The following is a 17,995-nucleotide window of genomic DNA, read 5'->3' as shown; positions in this document are numbered from 1 at the left end:
TGAAAATTTAGCTATTCTGATCAGTACAATGATTTACAAGAATTCTAAAGAACTTCTAATGGAAATGTATTTACCTCCAGAAAGAGAACTGTTTAACTCTAAATGCAAATGGTAATATATTATTTCACTTTATTTTTTTCTTGTTTTTCCCTACCAAATGGCTAAAGTGGAAATATATATTCTTCATGACTTCTTATGTAAAATGACTATTATATTTTTTGTCTTTTTTGTGGGTGGGAAAGGAGGTAGATAAAGGGATATAATTTGGAAGCGAAAAAAATTTAGTGATAATTCATTTGAAACAAATTTAATTGACTCAAATGAAAATTGTATTGAAATAGATCAGGCTGCATTTTGTTCTAATGTCAATGGGGTTGTTTTGTTTTGTTTTGATAATCAACAAACAAAAGATTCAGTGGTATTTTAATTAAAATAATTTAAAAGTCTTTGGATTCCGTGAAAGTCAAAAAGAAGAAAAAGAATCTTGATATCATATTTCAAAAATTTATAAAGGAAACCTACCTAATCTCTAAGAACCACAGAGCAAAGGGTGAACTGAACGAATACAGTTATTGAGCAAAGCTGAGTCTAATCCTATAGGAGGAAATGATAGTTAGTTAATGAAATGGAGAACTTTCAAACAGTACTGATGAAAAGAACATAGGTGAAAAGAAAATCTGACTTTCAAACACAAGACTCAAGAAAATCATAAAAAAGACAATTATGAGTGACAAATCATAAAAGATTTAACAAGTTTAACTGTTGAAATTTCAATACAGAAAGATGATATATGTTAACCCTCAGATTTATGTTATCACTAGATGGAAGGACTGTTAGAAGGAGTCTACTTAGAGGGTCTGAATGTGATTCTTTTACATTAATTTTAAAAGAAGAATGGAAAAGTGAGAAAGATATAAGAATTGAAAGAAGAAAGGAGAGGAAGAATGGGGGAAATTATCTCACACAAAGATGGAGTATACAAGGAGGAATTTATACTATTAAAATAAAAAAATACAAACAGAATGAGATATAATAGAAATTTTTAATTACTTTAAATTAAAAAAGTGGTTTTTTGTTTTGCTTTGCTTTGTTTTTTTATAAATAAAACAAATGTAGGTCAGACCAATTTAACTTATGGTTAACCATAAGTTAAATACAAAATTAGGGGCACAGGAAAACATTTTATAGACTTTTTTTTAGATAAAGGTTTTGTAGAGGGCCACAGAGAGTAGGGGTACTCTGAGTAAGGTATAAGACCTGTCTGCTTGGAGGGAACCTGCTGGTTTGACTCCCCATTTCCCTTTGGTGTTCTCACCTCCCTTCCTGAGAAGTCAGGGAGGGCATGACCACTTGTGTTCTACTTGAAGCAAGGGATATTTACAGCAGGGTGCTTATAGCTAGCACTTAATCAGTGTGATTGATGAGATAATGGGTCTCTATATCTCACATAATTAGTGTGCTGTAATGATGTAATCATACTGAGGAATTTAAGGGCTGAGAAGACTGGAAATGAGACTCCCCATCTTTGACCATCTTGGTGGCTCTCCTACCTTTTTCACTCCTCCACTAAGACTAAGGCTGGTCTGGAGATCCTCCAGAAAGCTAATCCGGACACTACATTTTGGTGCCTGAACAGGGACCTCCAAAAGGACACTACAAGTCTCATATCTCAAATATTTAAAGTATTTTATGAACATGAATCTACATGAATGAGTCATTTTTAAAATTGGTAAATACTCAAAGAATATGAACAGTTTTCCAATGAAGAAATCAAAACAATTTATACTCGTATAAAAATGCTCTAAATCATTATTGATTAGAGAAATTCATATTAAAACAATCTTGAGTTATCATTTCAGGGACAGCTAGGGGATGAAGTAGATAGAGCACTGGCTCTGGAGTCAGGAGGAGCTGAGTTCAAATTTGATTTCAGACACTTAGCACTTCCTAGGTATGTGACCCTAGGCAAGTCTCAACCCAATTGTCTCACCAAAAAACCCCAAAAAGATATCATTTCATACCCACCAACTTAGCTAAAATAATTAAAAGAAAAGCAAGCAAAGTTTGGAGAAATTATGCAAAAGACTGGGACACTAATTTATTGTTGGTGGAATTGTGAACTCATACAATCATTTTGGAGAGTAATCTGGAGTCATGCCCCAAGAGTTATTAAACTACCTATATATCCTTTGACCCACCAGTACCATTACTATGTCTATATCCAAAGACATGCTTAGGAAAAAAAAAAAAAAAGAACCTTTGTGTTCTGAAATATTTATAGCAGTTTTTTTTTGTAGTGACAAAGAACTGGAAATTATGGGGATGCCTATCAATTGGGAAATAGCTAAACAAGTTGTGGCATATGATTGTGATGGAATACTATTGTGCTATAAGAAATGATGAGTTTAATTATCCTAGAAAAAAACATGGATAGACATGAACGAAATAATGAAGAACAAAATGAACAGAGAACCAAGAGAACATTGTGTACAGTAACAGCAATATTGCTTTAAGAACAGCTTTGAGCAGATCAGTCATTTTGATTATCATAAATACCTAAATTAACTACAAAGTACATATGAAGGAACATGCTATCTGTATCCAGAGAAAGAACTGATGAATAGAAATATATATATAGAATTATTTTATATACACACATATGAACATATAAATACATGTATACATGCAAATCTACATACATATATTATATACATACATCTAAAGACAAATATATACACATATTTGTATTTAATGGTCACCCCTCCTTAGGAGGGGGGGAGGAAATATTTTAAAGGATTATCAATTTGTACAAAACAGATTTGAACTTTCATATGCAATCATTTTTATTGCTATGTTGTGAAAATGTTTTATTTCATAAATTAAAACAAATACTTTTTAAAAAGACTATTAAATACAGCCAATAAGTGACTAATAAATGACTGATGATGGATTTGAACTCAAATAAAAAAAAAAAAAAGGCAAACCAAAAAAAACCAAAAAACAAAAACCCACACAAGACTCCTCTGTATCTACCAGAGTACATAATGCTCAAAGAAACAGGTAGAAGATCGGGTCTTAATCAAACAAAAGAAATGACAAAAGGTAAAATAGATGGCTTTGTACAAATTATAAGAAGCTGAAAGCTTCTACACAGACAAAATTAATGAACCTAAAGAAAGATGGGAAGAGGTCAAATGGAAAAACTTTGTATCAAATTTCTCTGATAAAGGTTATGTACTCAAGACAGATAAACTATATATATATATGTTGTAAAAAGATATGAATTACAAAGTATTTGCAACCACATGAAAAATGTTCTAAATTACAGATAAGAAAAGAATTGCAAATTAAAACAACCTGAGGTTTACCTCTTCAAACTGGACCCCTCCCCACAAAAAACCCACAAATATTTATTGTTACAGGGGCTATGGAATGATAGTCATACTAGTGCACAGTTAGTGGAACTGTGAAATGGTACAACCATTTTGGAGAACAATTTGAAATTATGTAAATAAAAGAATTAAAATGTTCTAAAGTGTCTCTGCTTTCTCCTTACCCTTCCTCCCCTCTTCCCAAGAACAGCAGAGTAATTTGGAAAATGTATTTGCTTGCCCTACCTGCATGGCAGAGAACGAAAGTGCAGCAGGTCTAGTGTTAAGGTCTTGAAGATAGGCTGCCACCAGGACATACATTGGAAACATTTGCAGCTGATGTGGGTCAGCCATTCCTTCCTTTTCTATACCTCTTGAAGCACCACTATCCCAAAGGAATGGTGAGGAGGTTTCCCAGCTACTAGGGGCCAGGGAAGAAGCCAAAGTATATAGAAGGTCTTGTGTTGAGAAAATACTAGGGATTTTCCCCGAAGCCTGCTGAGTTAGCCCAATCTGCTGCTGCATTCTCTTGTCACTGGAGTTGTGAAACAGGCTCATGTTTTCTGCTCAGCATATGGTGGTGATTGCTGGTGTTTCAGTAGCTGTGAAATCCAGATGCCTCAATCTAGGAAGATTTCCTTCACAGGGACATCTGGGCATCTAATCTTTTTCATTGGCTTTCTGCTTTGTTTTTGTTTCTTTGTTCCCCTACTTAACTCTTTGCTATGTATTTACCAGGACTATGAATCAAAATCATCTAATTGACATTTTTTTCTATTCTAGTCTCCTTGTTGTTCAGTTTCCTCCTCAGAGGTATACTCTTCAGAATCCTGCTTCCTGTATCTTAAAGGAATATCCTTTGAACCAGAGACTTGTTTGGTGGGCTTAATACCAAAGGAAACTATTCATAAGAAAAAATTGCCTATATACTCCAAAATATTATTAGCAGCACTTTGTGTGGTAGCTAAGAATTAGGAACAAAAATGACATTCATCAGTTAGGGAATGGCTAATCAAATTGTGGTATATGAATGTAATGGAATGTCTCTGCACTGTAAAAAATCATTTATATAATGAATTCAAAGAAATATGGATGATTTACAAGAGTTAGTATAGAATGAAGTAAGCAGTTAAGAAAACAATGTATATAATAATCATTAACATAAATGAAAAGAATATTTACACATTAAAAAGTCAACTGTAAATGGAATAAAATTATAAAGATCAAGCAAGGTTTGAATAAAGAGATATGAAAGGAGATCTCCCCCCCTCAATTCATTCCTTCATGAAGATGGAATATTCAAAGGTCTTAAATATTGCACATGTATTTAAAAAAATTTAATATACCAATCACTTGTAGTGATTTTTTTCTTTCTTAAAATACATATATTTTTTCATGGAATAGATTTTCTGAGTAGGAGAGGAGGAAGAATATTAGGAATAACTATTATGATGTCAAATATGGAAGGCAATAAAAGACTTATTTTAAAAACTTTATTTTAAAATTTTAATTGCCTTTATATAACTTTTTACAACTGACTGGATATAGAGGGTTAGAGAGAGTACAAAAAATTTTAAACTAGAGTGACTGTTGCAAGTATTTGCAAAAACAGAGAAGTTAGAAAAGGAAATGAGTTTGGGGTGGAAATGATGAGGATATTTCTAGATATGTTGAGTTTGCGGTTAATGGTGGTACAACTAAGTGAAAATATCAATGAAGTAGTTGAACTTAATGAAGGGATTAGGGATAGATGTACAAGTTTTTCTTGAGTAATAAACACTTTATTTATGAATATCTCTTACATTCAAATGATTGGAATAAAAGAGGGGAGAAGATAATAAAGGCAAAGAGAGAAAAAGACTGAGAGAAAAGGAAAAGTTTATATTTCCTACTTATAATACCTTACATGCCCCCAAACTGTATTCTACTTTTTGAACTTGTTACATCCCACCTAAGGCAAAACCAGCACATGATCAGTTAATCTCCCAAGTCCAGAGAAGGTGGGGTCCCAGTTGGGAGAAGAGTAAATATTAATTGAAAAATGAGAGCAGGTTACTTCCTAGGGGTCTGTAGAATGTCATAAGTTAAAGGCCTGAAACAAGAAAGAAAATTAGTTGGAAAAGAAGCAACACTGGATGGAATGGGCATAAAGGAAACAGGAATCATTATTGCACATAGTAGAAATGCAAGGACAGCTGGCATTTGTTTAAGCCCTTCCCTCTGTATGCTATAAACAGGAGAGGAAAGAACAGAGAAGGAGAGGGAAGGGAAGAGGAGGAAAGAGGCGAGTGACCAGGAGTCTACACAATGGGTATTGCCTAGAGGTGTCTCCTAGTAACTTCAGCTACGTTATTAAGCAACTCCCAAATATTACACCTTGTATTATGTCACTATTATATTCTACTCCCAAGACATTTGTCTATACTGGTTTTATGATTTAGGATAAGTTCTATAATATGACTTTCTAAGACTATACCATAAAGATGCTCCTGGCAGATCTTAGGATTCTGTCAAATCAGTTCTTGCAAATAAAGTTATTCAGCAGCAACTATGTGCAAGGCCATGTGCTAACAGCTCCCAGTGTTACAAATACAAAAATGACACAGCAAATCACTTTACTACTCAAATCTCTCTTTTTTAGGATCCTTGTTACTTTCATAAAAAAAAAAAAATTCCATACTCCTGCACTTCCATGACATGATATCTCTTTTTCTTTTTAGCCTTTTATCATAATTATATATGCACTATTCTCAAGACGAACTAGTTCTTCCCTTCCTTCATGGAGTTTTTAATTTCTTTCTTTTGCTCACCACAGTCCTAATGACTAGAATATTCCCTTACCCTTAACTCTGATTTGAAAATCTTACTCAACTTTCAAAAGTCATCTTAAATGTACTCAAGCATAAAATTATGCTGAAAAACATAAGCCAAGAATTCTGAGTGTGTGTGTGGGGGACATTTTTATCTCAGCACTATTGTATCTCAGTTTACTCATCTTAATAATGATAATAATAGAGGGCTACATAATTTTGTTCTATTCCATAGATTGCACCCTTAATTCAGGCAAACATTTTTATAAGGGATTCCATTTGTCAAAAGATAGACCAGGAAAGATGTGAAAGGATTGGCTTAGTTCATCATTACTATTAGAATTACAGTTCCAAAGATATATTATATTGAGAGAGTGTCAATATTACATAGAAAGAATATTTAATATTATAATGATTATTAGGACTCATTCCCCTACATTGGACTTACCAGCTACTATGATTGCAATGATGGTCAGTAGTCTAAAAATAGAAGCCTTTCCCAAAAAAGTCATTAGGTTTGCCTTTTCCATCCGAGCTATCCACCTGTATAAGTGAGTTAATTACAGAGCAGGAGTGAATTTCTCAGTCACTTTTTTTTCTCAGATTGTCGATCATGCTTTGTTTTCTAAGAGGACCAATCTTCTCAGAGTTCCACACTTGAGTTCTGTATTTCTATAGACTTTCTTCCTCTGGATCAATATGTCCCTTTTCTTTCTCTCTTTGTTCTCTAGATGATTATAACTTGGGATAAAGATTTTATTTAGTGCCTTATTAGGACACCCAATGTACTGGTGTGTACAGGACCTGTGGTAAAGACAGAATAAAGAGATTGGTTTAGGCTTGTTGCAGATTTCCTGTTTCATTCATTCTGCTTATGATCACTTAAACTGTGCAACAAATATCTGGACTAAATATTCTTTAAAATAACAAATGCAACTTTGAAACAGTGTCCTTCAAGTTTTCTCTCTCTCTGTCTCCTATGCTCTGTGTCTGTCTGTCTGTCTCTCTATCTTTCTTTGTTTCCTATCTCTGTCATGCTCCCCCCCCCTCTCTGTTTCTCTATCAATTCTGTCTATCTGTGTGTGTCTGTCCACTTCTGTCTGCCTCTCTCCTAAAATAACTTTGTATTTATTCCTCTGTTTATATATTGTGTTCAGTCAATAGACTATAAATTCCTTGTTAGCAAGGAATGTTTCATTTTTTAAAAACATAATATGATACCTTGCTCTTAGTAAATATTAACAATAATTTAATGAATTGATTTGGTTATACTATCATATTTTATTTATTTATCATATTATAACATATTATTCATCTAACAATTTAAGTAGTCATAACTTGAAAATTTTTATTTCACTTGTTTTTTGACATAAGGAAATGCAGTTTATGAAGTTGTTTCCTAATAATTGAACCAAGAAAACTCCTAATATATTATTCCTACTGCATACAGAAAGGTTGCATTCTTTCAGAAAGGAAGGGAAGACAGATAGAAATTTTTTATATGATCTCACAAACTAAATGTTAGGTCCTCAAAAGTAAATGTTCTATAATGAGAGCTAGCATTGTGTACAATAGAGATGTCTATTTTTTCATGATATTCATGCATCATTTTCATTTCTTTTTCCAATTTTTCCTCTACTTCTCTTATTTGATTTTGATAGTCTTTTTTTCAAGTTCTTCTAGGAATTCTTTTTTTATAGCCTGAGAGCAGTTCACAATTCTTTTGCATGCAACTGCTTTGATTTCATTGTCTTCTTCTGAATTGTGTCCCCATAAATTTTTTTTGACTCATTTTTTTGGTCTGTTTCTTGATTTTTAACCTTATGTTAAACATGGAATGTTTCCCTGATGGAAATACCAAGATTCAGGTATTTTATGCTGCTGTTTTCAGATCCTGTTTTGGGAATTTGTAAGTTTTCAGTTCTTCTAAGATGATGCAATGGGTACTGTGTCTACCTCATTTTTGTGGAGATTGGGCCACTTGGCCTGGAGAAATTCCTGGAAATGATCCCCCCTCCCCCCCACTGAATCTCCCTTGGGAAAGCTACATGGTTTCCCATGGGAATTGCCCATCTCTAATTGATCTGATAATCACTTTAGTCTGGGAAACAATGACCATCCTTTACTGAATTGAAAATTAGCCTTTGGGGGGCAGTTAGATGGTGCAGTGGATAGAGCACCAGCCCTGAATTCAGGAGGACCTGAGTTCAAATCTGGTTTCAGACACTTAACACTTCCTAGCTTGTGACCTTGGGCAAGTCACTTAACCCCAGCCTCAGGGAAAAAAAAAAATTAGCCTTAAAATACTCCCTTGCTCCAAACCATAGAAGGCTAATAAAAAATGACTCTGCACCCCAAACCTTTACTAAAATTCCTATCAGGATTTGGCCCACTGAGAAGTTGTTTCTCAGTGTAAAACTATCTTTGCTAAAAACCTACCTTTGCTAATTCCTAATCAGGAAGAACCCATTCAGAAGCTGTTTCTCAGTGTAATAAACTAATTTATTTTTTATTCATTCATTTATCTATTTATTCATTTGTTCATTAGTTTATTGATTGATTGATTGCTAAAAACATCACCTGCAGATCAGGCCTGTGAATTCTTTTGCAAAAATCTGCAACACCAGCCTTGGGGGTATATCTCACCCCTTATTTCACACCTCTGAACAAAAGTAGTAGAATCTAATGAAGGATGTGGTCACTATTGTTGTAGTTGTGAGCAAGCACAAACATACTTTTCTACCCTGGAACTGAGACCAGGGACCCTGATCCTGGTACTGCTCCTCTTTACCTTGAACTGAAATCTAGAACCATGTCTGGTCAGTGCAATAGAGTCCTACATCTAGGGTCAGCAAAGGGTCCCCTGTAATCTCCTTCTGACCAGTTGCCCAATATTCTTGCCATTTGTGGGCTGAAAGCTCTGGAAGTTACAAATGCCAATTCAATTTCCCCTAAGATCTACTGATAACCTTCTGGTGAATGGCCTACACTGGAACAGCCTGTGCTAGACTGCACTCCACTCTCACCGCATTGAGATAGATCTTTCCTTCTGACCTTCTGAACTATCTTGGACTGGAAAATTGTTTCACTCCATCCTTTTGTCAGTTCTGACACCCAAGAATTTGTTTGGAGATATTATTTTAAGGTTGTTTGAAGGGCACTTTGGGAGAGCTCAGATGAGTCCCTGCTTTTGATGGGGGTTGAAGTCCCTTTAAGAACACCCCTTCCCCCCCCATGGCTGAAGAAGCTAGGATCTTTTGATTCACAAATCCAGGTCAAAAAGCACCCCTTTGAATTCCAATGATATCCAGGCTTTCCCCAGCCCCCACCAGATCTGAGCTAACTTGGGTTTTCCCAACCCCCACAGTTTAAACCCATTGAATTCTATTCAATGCTGTCCCTGGCTAAAAACCCACCAGGAGCCTGGGACTTCACCCACTTTCAAGATCACCAAGAGCCCCCATTATAAAAGGGGCTACTTTGGAGTCCATGTTTTTTGAAGAAGTCCTGAGCATGGCATCCTTATGTCAGTCATGTCAAAGGTTTCTGTCCACTGGACCTATTCCGGTGCCCTTTTATCTCTACCCTCAACTTTACTAACTTAAATTTACTTCCAAATCCCTACAATAAACCTTTCTATTAATCTAGGTTTTCAGGACTGTAAATTCCTTTACAGGGGACTCTTGCACCGTCACTGGACTATCCTTGTGCCTGTCCAAAAGGGGTTCCCCCTTTCCTAACTCTCATCACTTTTACTAAGCTATCTTGGCTCCAAATCAGTTGAGGAGAGGTTTCAAATACACTGCCTGAAATGTACTCAGGTTAAAATATAATTGGGAAATGTTTTTAAAATAAATAAAAATATAACATAAGAAATGTTAATTTATGATTATCTAGGTTAATCTGCATCTCCCAAGAATCTGCTTCTTTTTAAGTTTGACACTAAAAATTCCCGTACTTGAATTAAAAGATACCTGAATTTGAATCTTGCCTTTGATATTAACTGTTTAAACCAGCACCAACCCTTCAGTTTAATGTAATAAAAAGTGTGTTGGATGAGACCAGTCAGAATCACTTTGCTTTTACCTGAGAAGGAATCCAGTATGCCTTTTCTGTCCTTAACATAGTGTTGTGCCACAGTTCTTTTTTAATGTCCTGACCCAGTTTCTCTAATTGTCCTATTCAGTTACTCTGCCTCAGGTTATAACCATTCCCTCTTAATGTTAGGATAAAGATGTCCATTTTAGACATCATTAGAATATCAGGAGCCTCTCCAGTACCTCCCTCCTAGGTGCCTGCCTCCGTTATGTCATCCTCATCCTAGGTTCCTCCCCCCATTAGGTCATCAGTCTTTTAACCCTATAAAAGAATCTTGTTATGGGACATGCAAGGCTTGATTCTTTGAGATGATAGTCTCATTCAGCCCTGGGACTAAACCATGGATCCATTTGGTCCCAGTAAATCTCTCCTATTAAATAAATTATTAAATTGTTCTCTAATCTCTATCTTGCTCAGTTTCTCTGGCATTACAACAGCTACATTAACTCTTTCATACTGCTACCTTATAGTGGTCAAAAACCTTAAAGACACCTTCCTTCCTTAGAATATGATACCATTACATTGACTAAGATTTAAGAGTTTGGGAATTTTGGGAAAAATAGAAAAGCACTTAGCTGCTTTTAAAACCTGGCACCAAACACTTACTTAGTCAGCAAATCTTTTCTAATTCACAGAAGAAAGAGAAAAAGAATTGTGTAGACTGGCATAAACAATCAAAAGGTAATGATTTCTTTTTAAAATTGTAGAACTGAGATTTGGCTTGTAGGTGTGTATTTGCAAAAAAACAAAAACAAAACTTTATCTGGATTAGATTTGCACTTCAAAAGCCTGAAGACCAGAGAGTATCTGCTCTGAATGGGGAGGAGGTAAAAGAGAACAAATAAGGCAGATGTCAACCAAAGAAAGTAAACAGACAAGAAATAAAAAGGAGTTGTTTTCTGGAATTACTCTTAAATTGTAAATTTGTTAAGCTTCTTAAAACTATTTTGTAAGAATGTTATCCCTGAGAAATAACTTTTTTTTTTGAGTTACAAAGGTCCCAGTGAAGGAATGAGTTTATTGATTATCTACAACTTTGTTAAGTAGGAATAATGAGGGAAAGGAAAGGGGGAACTCCATTTCTCGGTGCATAGATAATCCCATGAGGCGCAGTATCCCCTGTAAAATGAATTTACAGGCCCCAAAACCTAGATTGATAAATAAAAGGTTTATTGTAGGGATTTGGAAGTAAAGCTCAGTTAGAAAGACGCCAGGGCCAAAGGTGGCCGCTGGGTGGGCAGGAACCCTTACATGGCTGGAAGGATACCATGTGTTGGCTGGGAGGGCTCCTGCAAAGAGGGCGTTCCAGCTCGTTTCTTTTATACCTAGAAGATGATGGGCGGTACCCAGTTCTGGTGGGCTTTTCAGTTAGCCCAGATCAGGTGAGGGCTGGGGAAAGCTGAGCTGATGATGGTGGGGGCTGGGCCCAGATATTCAAAGAATGCCTTTCACCAGGATTTGTGAATCAAGGTCAGCCATGGGCAATTAGAAAGGAATCTTAAAGGGACTTCAACCCCTTCAGGAACAACTTCTAATGATTGGCTTTTACATCAGGAATGTTGATCTTAAGGCCACCTCCTTACATATTAAGATGAGTTGTAAATCTTATATGGTGAATGTCTTACTATTACAATTATATGAGGCAATCACTATTAAATGTATGTGCTAGAATTGTGAATTTGTTTATTTTAAACACAAAAAAATCTTAGAAATTTGTGTGCAAGTATTGAAACATTACTAATGGAAATTTAAATTTGTAATTTTAAATCTATATAAATCTGTTTAAATCTGTTAAATCTGTAAATTTGATTTGATTTTAAGTTTAAAAAATGGGTTGTTAAAACAAAGTTCTAGTAACTTACCTTAAGAGGCTACATGTTTGTATTACCTAATTAGATGAAATATGTTGCTTTCTAAAATGTATATTGGCTAACTTCTAAAAATTATGAGCTATGATTTAAAATTTTGTCAGCTTTGCTGGACATATGGAATTTGGTACAGTTATTTAAATATTAGCTATATTGTGAATCTTAAAGTTTAAAAAAAGAGGTGATTTTAAAAACAAGGGACAAGAAAGATTGATTTGCAACATTAATTAATAGTTTGAATGGAACATCTAGTTAAAATATCAGAAGGTAATGCATTGATTTTTAAAATAACTTTTTTATTGATATGTATGTTAAAATTGGAAACAACTGTAAATTACAAGATTCATATCCATTTTTGTGATAGGCTATGTTATTTTTAAAAAATTATCACTTATGAAAATTGTGAAATTGCTAATTAAATTATTTGTAGTTTTTGTCATAATATTGAAACCTAAAATTGTTGGGTATTATGTGGGTTATGTAGCTATCAAATGATGATAGCCACCAAAAATTGGGTTTTGGTGATGTGAAAAATTCACATTGGCTATTAGATTTAGCAAAAGGTAGGTTTATTATGGAAAGGGCAAACTGCTAGTGGATCTTGCTATTTGCCAGGAGCAAGGAAACGGCCCATGAGGTTGGGGCATGTCCTTACCTGGCAGGATAAATCCTGAAAAGCACTTAGCACCCTAAAGAAGTTAGCTATAAAAAGGAGAAATGGGGTTGAGAAGCATAATGGAATTAGGAAAGATACCATGTGGCATGGGGAAAGGGGAAAGACACCATGAGTCCATGGGGTATCCTATGGGTAGATTTTTTGGGGAGGTTTTGGCCCTACGGATATGACTGGGATTTCTGATTGGACAGACAGGGGAAGTAAACTTCAGTCTCTGCTTTTTGAACTTGGTGGATTTGAAAAAAATCTTGGTTCTGGGTATAGATTCTTGTCTCTTTACTTTTAGGTTTCTGGAATTTTGATTGGGATTTTTGGTAGTTAACCTAAAATTTAGCATTGAAAACTGTATAGTAGTTATTTGCATGAAGACAAAGTCATTTTTGAGGCTGTATCAAAGATTCTATTGCTTAGCAATGCAAGAAAATTTTAAGAGATTTGTTAGAAATGCAAGTTGTCTGAAAAATGATTATTTCTACCAAGGTCTCCATCTGTCCTCAGTAAATTATTTAAAATTTATTTTAGTGCATAATGGTCTCCTTTTTTAATAAATATGATAACAAATATGATCTATAGGTTTCTTAAAGTACCCAGAGCAGAATTTTAATCTGATATCCCTGTACTAGTTTTGACTGTCTTGCAGTGCATTTGATAGGTTATGCACAATAGTTTGTAAGATTTTTTTAAATTTTTTTTTGGCTTTGTTTTTACAAGGACTTCACCTCTGATTGGTGAAACTTGCTATTAAGATGAAATCTTTTGGGACTGTGACTAATATTGTTTTGAATTTCAAATTTGGATATGATTGCCTGATAGATCATTAAGTCAAGTAATCCACCATTTGGGAAGAATTCTATAAGTTACTTGGAGGGATGCCTTCCTGAGTTATCTAAGCAAGAGCTGAGCCTCTTCTTAAGGTGGGATCCTTCTGACTCAGTTTCCCAATTCTGTTTTTTTGTTTCCTACCTGATTCCATGAATTGTTACCACATGATTAGTTGTCAGAGCTAAGGATGCTTTATCCTGTCATGTATGTACTTTCGGGCTGAGGCCCTGAAGAATCAGTTTTGACTTATTATATTATATTATATTAATTATATTATATTATGTTATAATCGTGTCCCTGCTTTTTTTGTCTTATAGCAAATTTCTATAATCAGAGCAAGTGGTCAGTAAAAGATATGAGGCACAATATACAAGTACATGGATGATATCTTGATCTGTAACTCAGCCCTGGAGGCTCCTCTGGCTGCTGCCATAAAACTTTTAACTCCCTTGCTTCCTGGGGTGCAGGAAAATCTTCTCACACCCTAATCAGGGCAAGGTTTTTAAGACCTTGAAAGCTAAACTGACCTCTCTCCTGCCTTAGCCCTACCTTTTACATTGTTGGAGCCAGGTCCTAGGGATCTTGATTCAGTCTCTGAAACCCTGTCCTAGATCCCTTGCCTACTTCTCAAAGAAACTTGGTGTCTTTGGGGTGAATCCTCCTGCCATAGAGGGTCACAGCCCTTCTAATTGAGGAAGCCTCTAAGCTTTCCTAGGCCAGCCCTTGGAGATTCTGGCTCCCCACCAGATTTGGAGCACTTTTACCTATAGCAGTTTAGAATAGAATAGAATAGAATCTATAATTTAGAATTGAGGAAAGGAATGAGAGTAAATATCTATACTGACTTCAAACACATTTTTCATACTTATGAGTTTTTTCATGAGCTTATGAGCTCTTATGAGAGCTACATGGAAAGAAAGGAGATTTTTGACAGACAAACATTCCCCTATTAAGTATACAGAGGAACAATTACTGCAGTCTATCCATGGACCTAGAGATGGTTCTGTTATGTTTTGTAAGGAAAGGGCATTCACTTCAAGCCAAGGGAAACAGTCTTGTAGATTCAGCTGCCCATGCTACTGCCTGTTTGCCCTTGACCATAGCATCTTTAATTCCCTAACTCTTGACTCCTGCATTCCCTCATTTAGTTCCCAGACAAGTAAATTCTGAAAGGACTGTTAAAAAGGCCTACACATATACCCCCTTGTGGGGGCTTCAAACTGCTTTCAGTTTTGTTAACCCCTGTACTAGTTGGGTAAAAGCCTTTCCTTGTAAAACTAAGACGGCTCTAGAGTTTTTGCTAAAGGAGATCATACTCACTTAAGGCCTCATGTTACAACATTGCCCCCATCTCCTCTGAGGAAACAAAAGCAGGTATTTGGGGAAAATATTCTTTGGCATTTATTCTAAAAAAAAAGTTGCCTGGATGAGAGACATTCATGACAGGCTCATCTTCTCCCCCAGCCTTCCTCTGGGAGGAGTTCCTAGTTACTGTCCCTAGTAACCCCCATACTAACTCTACTTTTGTTTATTCTTTTTCTTTTGCTCTTATTTAGTTCTTACATATATAATCTATTTGTAATAGTTGTTTTTTCCAACTCTGAGCCATGAAATTCCAACCACTTGGTCAACCTGAAATCACCTGAGACCTGATTCTGACATAGCACTGGCCGTTGCTGCTGTCTACAAGTCACTTGTCTCACCTCTCAGTTGGGACCCCACTGGGCAGAGCCAGATCTTGACAAGAGCCTTTTGTCAGCCTGAAGCAGCTCCAGAAGATGAGACCTTCATCCTTTGTCCCAAATGAATCTGGATTACTTGAGGTGGGAATAGTGGAATAATGGCCCCAAGGCCCCTGGACTTTCGCAGCACTGGAGTTCTATGGCTGCCAGATACCAATCTATTCTGTGATGACTGGGTTTCCAAGACAGTGGGAATTGGTGGAAATGGGGTCTGATTCCTACTCCTTGTTTTAAGCAGCAATATCCTGTTAGTTACCTTCTTGTTTATGCAGTTAATCACTAGAATAATTCAAGATTTCTAAGCTAAAATAATTCCTGAAAGCTTTCATTGATGTGTGGGAGTTGGTTCTAAGTGGTAGAGGGCAGATCACAGTTAATACTGAAGAGAAGGATGAGTCAGAAGGCCTTAATAATAAGATTATCCTAGGGGAAGAAATATATCAAAATTGGTGTGAGAAATCTTCAAAAGTGTAAAACAAAGAGGAAGGACAGAATGGGACCAGGTGGGGATTTCTCAAAAAGTTTAGGAGATATAGTGGGTAAGACCTTAGGCCTAAGTTTCAGGAAGTTATGTGATCCCTATTCTCAGAGTGCTGTAGGACAGAAAGATCAGACCCTAGGTCTGAGCTTTAGGAAAGAACAGTGACCCACAGGAAGTAGACAGCATTGCTGATTATTGATCAATGATTACTTCCTTTTCAGTCCATCTAGTAAACTCAAGTCTTTTGCTATTTAATTCACTCACTGTTTTCAGCTTGGGGCCAGGCACAATTCTGGGAGATGGGAGGTGAGAGGCTCTGGGTCTGCTCAGTTGGTGTGCTTGAGCCGCTCCTTCCAAGGACTGAATAAATGCTTCCTATTTGTATCTGAAGATGCCTCTGAGTAGTCAATTTGGATAAGGAGGTGTAGCACCTCATCCGACGCACTTTGAAGCTGCCAAGTTTCATGATCAAGTCTCAGCAAAAGGAATTGAAGACTTTTAATCCACCTCCTTATTAAATGTCCTTCAATCAATTTTGAGTTTCACTTCTTGGAGGAGTTCTCTGTCAGAAAATATAGACATAATTTAAGGTGATTCAGTGACTCTTTTTGCATCTCTAGTTACTGAAAGAAATCACTCCCCATCAATTATTGGTTATTAGTTGGCCTAATTAATAAATTGATTATTCACAATGGCATATTGTTATTTCATCTTCCATCAACAATAGCGTTCTCAGCAACAACCTTCTAGAATCAAACTATCTTTGAAATACCAGAATCTTTTTGTTGAGTTATGGCAAAAATGTTGGAATACTGGGATTGTGGTGTTATTTTTGAAAGAATTAAGGCTCAAACCATCTCCAAATCAATCAAGTATTTACTTGAGTTAAAGGGAGATGTACCTACTATGGCGTTCCTCATTAAGGAAGGTGGGAAATTCAGCAGAGTGAGGTGAGGGATTATATAGAGAAGGGAAAGTAGGGAAAAAATGGGATAATTAGGCAGAGTAGGAAAATTGCATAAACTCAGATGAGAGTTTGCATAAGTTTGGACAATCTCCAGATAAGCATATGTATTGGAAAAGGGAAAGGACTCTTTTGTTCTAATGAAGGGATGGAGGAGAAATAAAATAATTGATTGGGGATGGGATAGCAGCTAAGATTTCATCATTTTTCTCCCCATGGGATCCTTTTCCAAGATCTCTCTTCTGATAAAATATGTTTGTTGAGAGAAGGTAAGAAAATCTGTAAGAAAATCTGTAAGAAAAACCACCAAGGCACAACTCCGAACCAGTGGCAGTTTATTAAAGGATCCATGATTCCCTTAAAAGAAGTTGACCCCAGATCTTTCTCATGATGTGAGATGCCCTTGATCCCTAGGACCTTGTTTTTTATAAAGCTTGATAACAGATTTAATACTTGAACATTCTAGCAGGGCTACATAAAGTATAGAATCCCATTGATTGATAGATCTTGTTTTGCTGGCCAAAATTATGCATGAACCAGAAATGATAGTTAGCAAGGGGGTGTCAGGTTGGGCAAACATAGGATATCTCCAATGACTAAGTACATAATAATGATATCCTAGATGCAATTGGCAAAGAAAGAATGAAATATTAATGGAATTGGCTCATGGGGCAGACAGGGAAGGCTCTGATAGATATATCAGTTTAGTCCCATGGTCTCACCTTCTGTGGAGGTGGTCCAGTCAGAAATCCAAGTTATGTCAAACTTCTGAGTCCCACCTCTGTGGAATTATGAGCAACATGGAATTCCAAGAAGATTGGTCCTCTTTGACAACAAAGTATGAACAACAATCTGAGAAAAGAGGTGACTGAGAAATTCACCACTTATCTATAACTAACTGAACTTAAGAGTGCAATATATGTTTATTTACTCTCTGGTTCTAAGATATTCAGGCAATTTTCCTTATAAATTCTTGAAATATAAAATCAATGTTCTTTTTTCTTTTTACTAATTTTCAGGGAGTCCAAAAACTTTTAAATTATATTTCTGTTATGTATTTTCCCTGCAGTTGTTTTACCTATGAGATGATTCACATTTTTTTCATTCTTTTAACTTTGTATTGTTTCTTGAGGCTTCTTAGAATCATTAGCTTTTACTCAGCC

General features: G+C 35.8%; 1 long non-coding RNA gene across 3 annotated transcripts in view; it reads right to left on the bottom strand.

The window, feature by feature from the left end:
* The window catches only part of LOC141561506 (uncharacterized), a 45,902-nt gene that overhangs the window by 5,173 nt on the left and 22,734 nt on the right, over positions 1 to 17,995 (bottom strand). For 2 of the 3 annotated variants that reach the window (XR_012488070.1, XR_012488072.1), the window contains exons 3-4: positions 16,133 to 16,430; positions 6,630 to 6,985 (exon numbers count right to left, since the gene is read on the bottom strand). This is a non-coding gene — a long non-coding RNA (uncharacterized LOC141561506). The remainder of the gene's footprint in view (positions 1 to 6,629; positions 6,986 to 16,132; positions 16,431 to 17,995) is intronic. The other variant, XR_012488071.1, reaches the window with a different exon arrangement.

Source organism: Sminthopsis crassicaudata, chromosome 3 (assembly GCF_048593235.1).
Source record: "Sminthopsis crassicaudata isolate SCR6 chromosome 3, ASM4859323v1, whole genome shotgun sequence".
Taxonomy (NCBI): Eukaryota; Metazoa; Chordata; class Mammalia; order Dasyuromorphia; family Dasyuridae; genus Sminthopsis; species Sminthopsis crassicaudata.
This window is presented reverse-complemented; position numbering and strand designations above follow the sequence as displayed.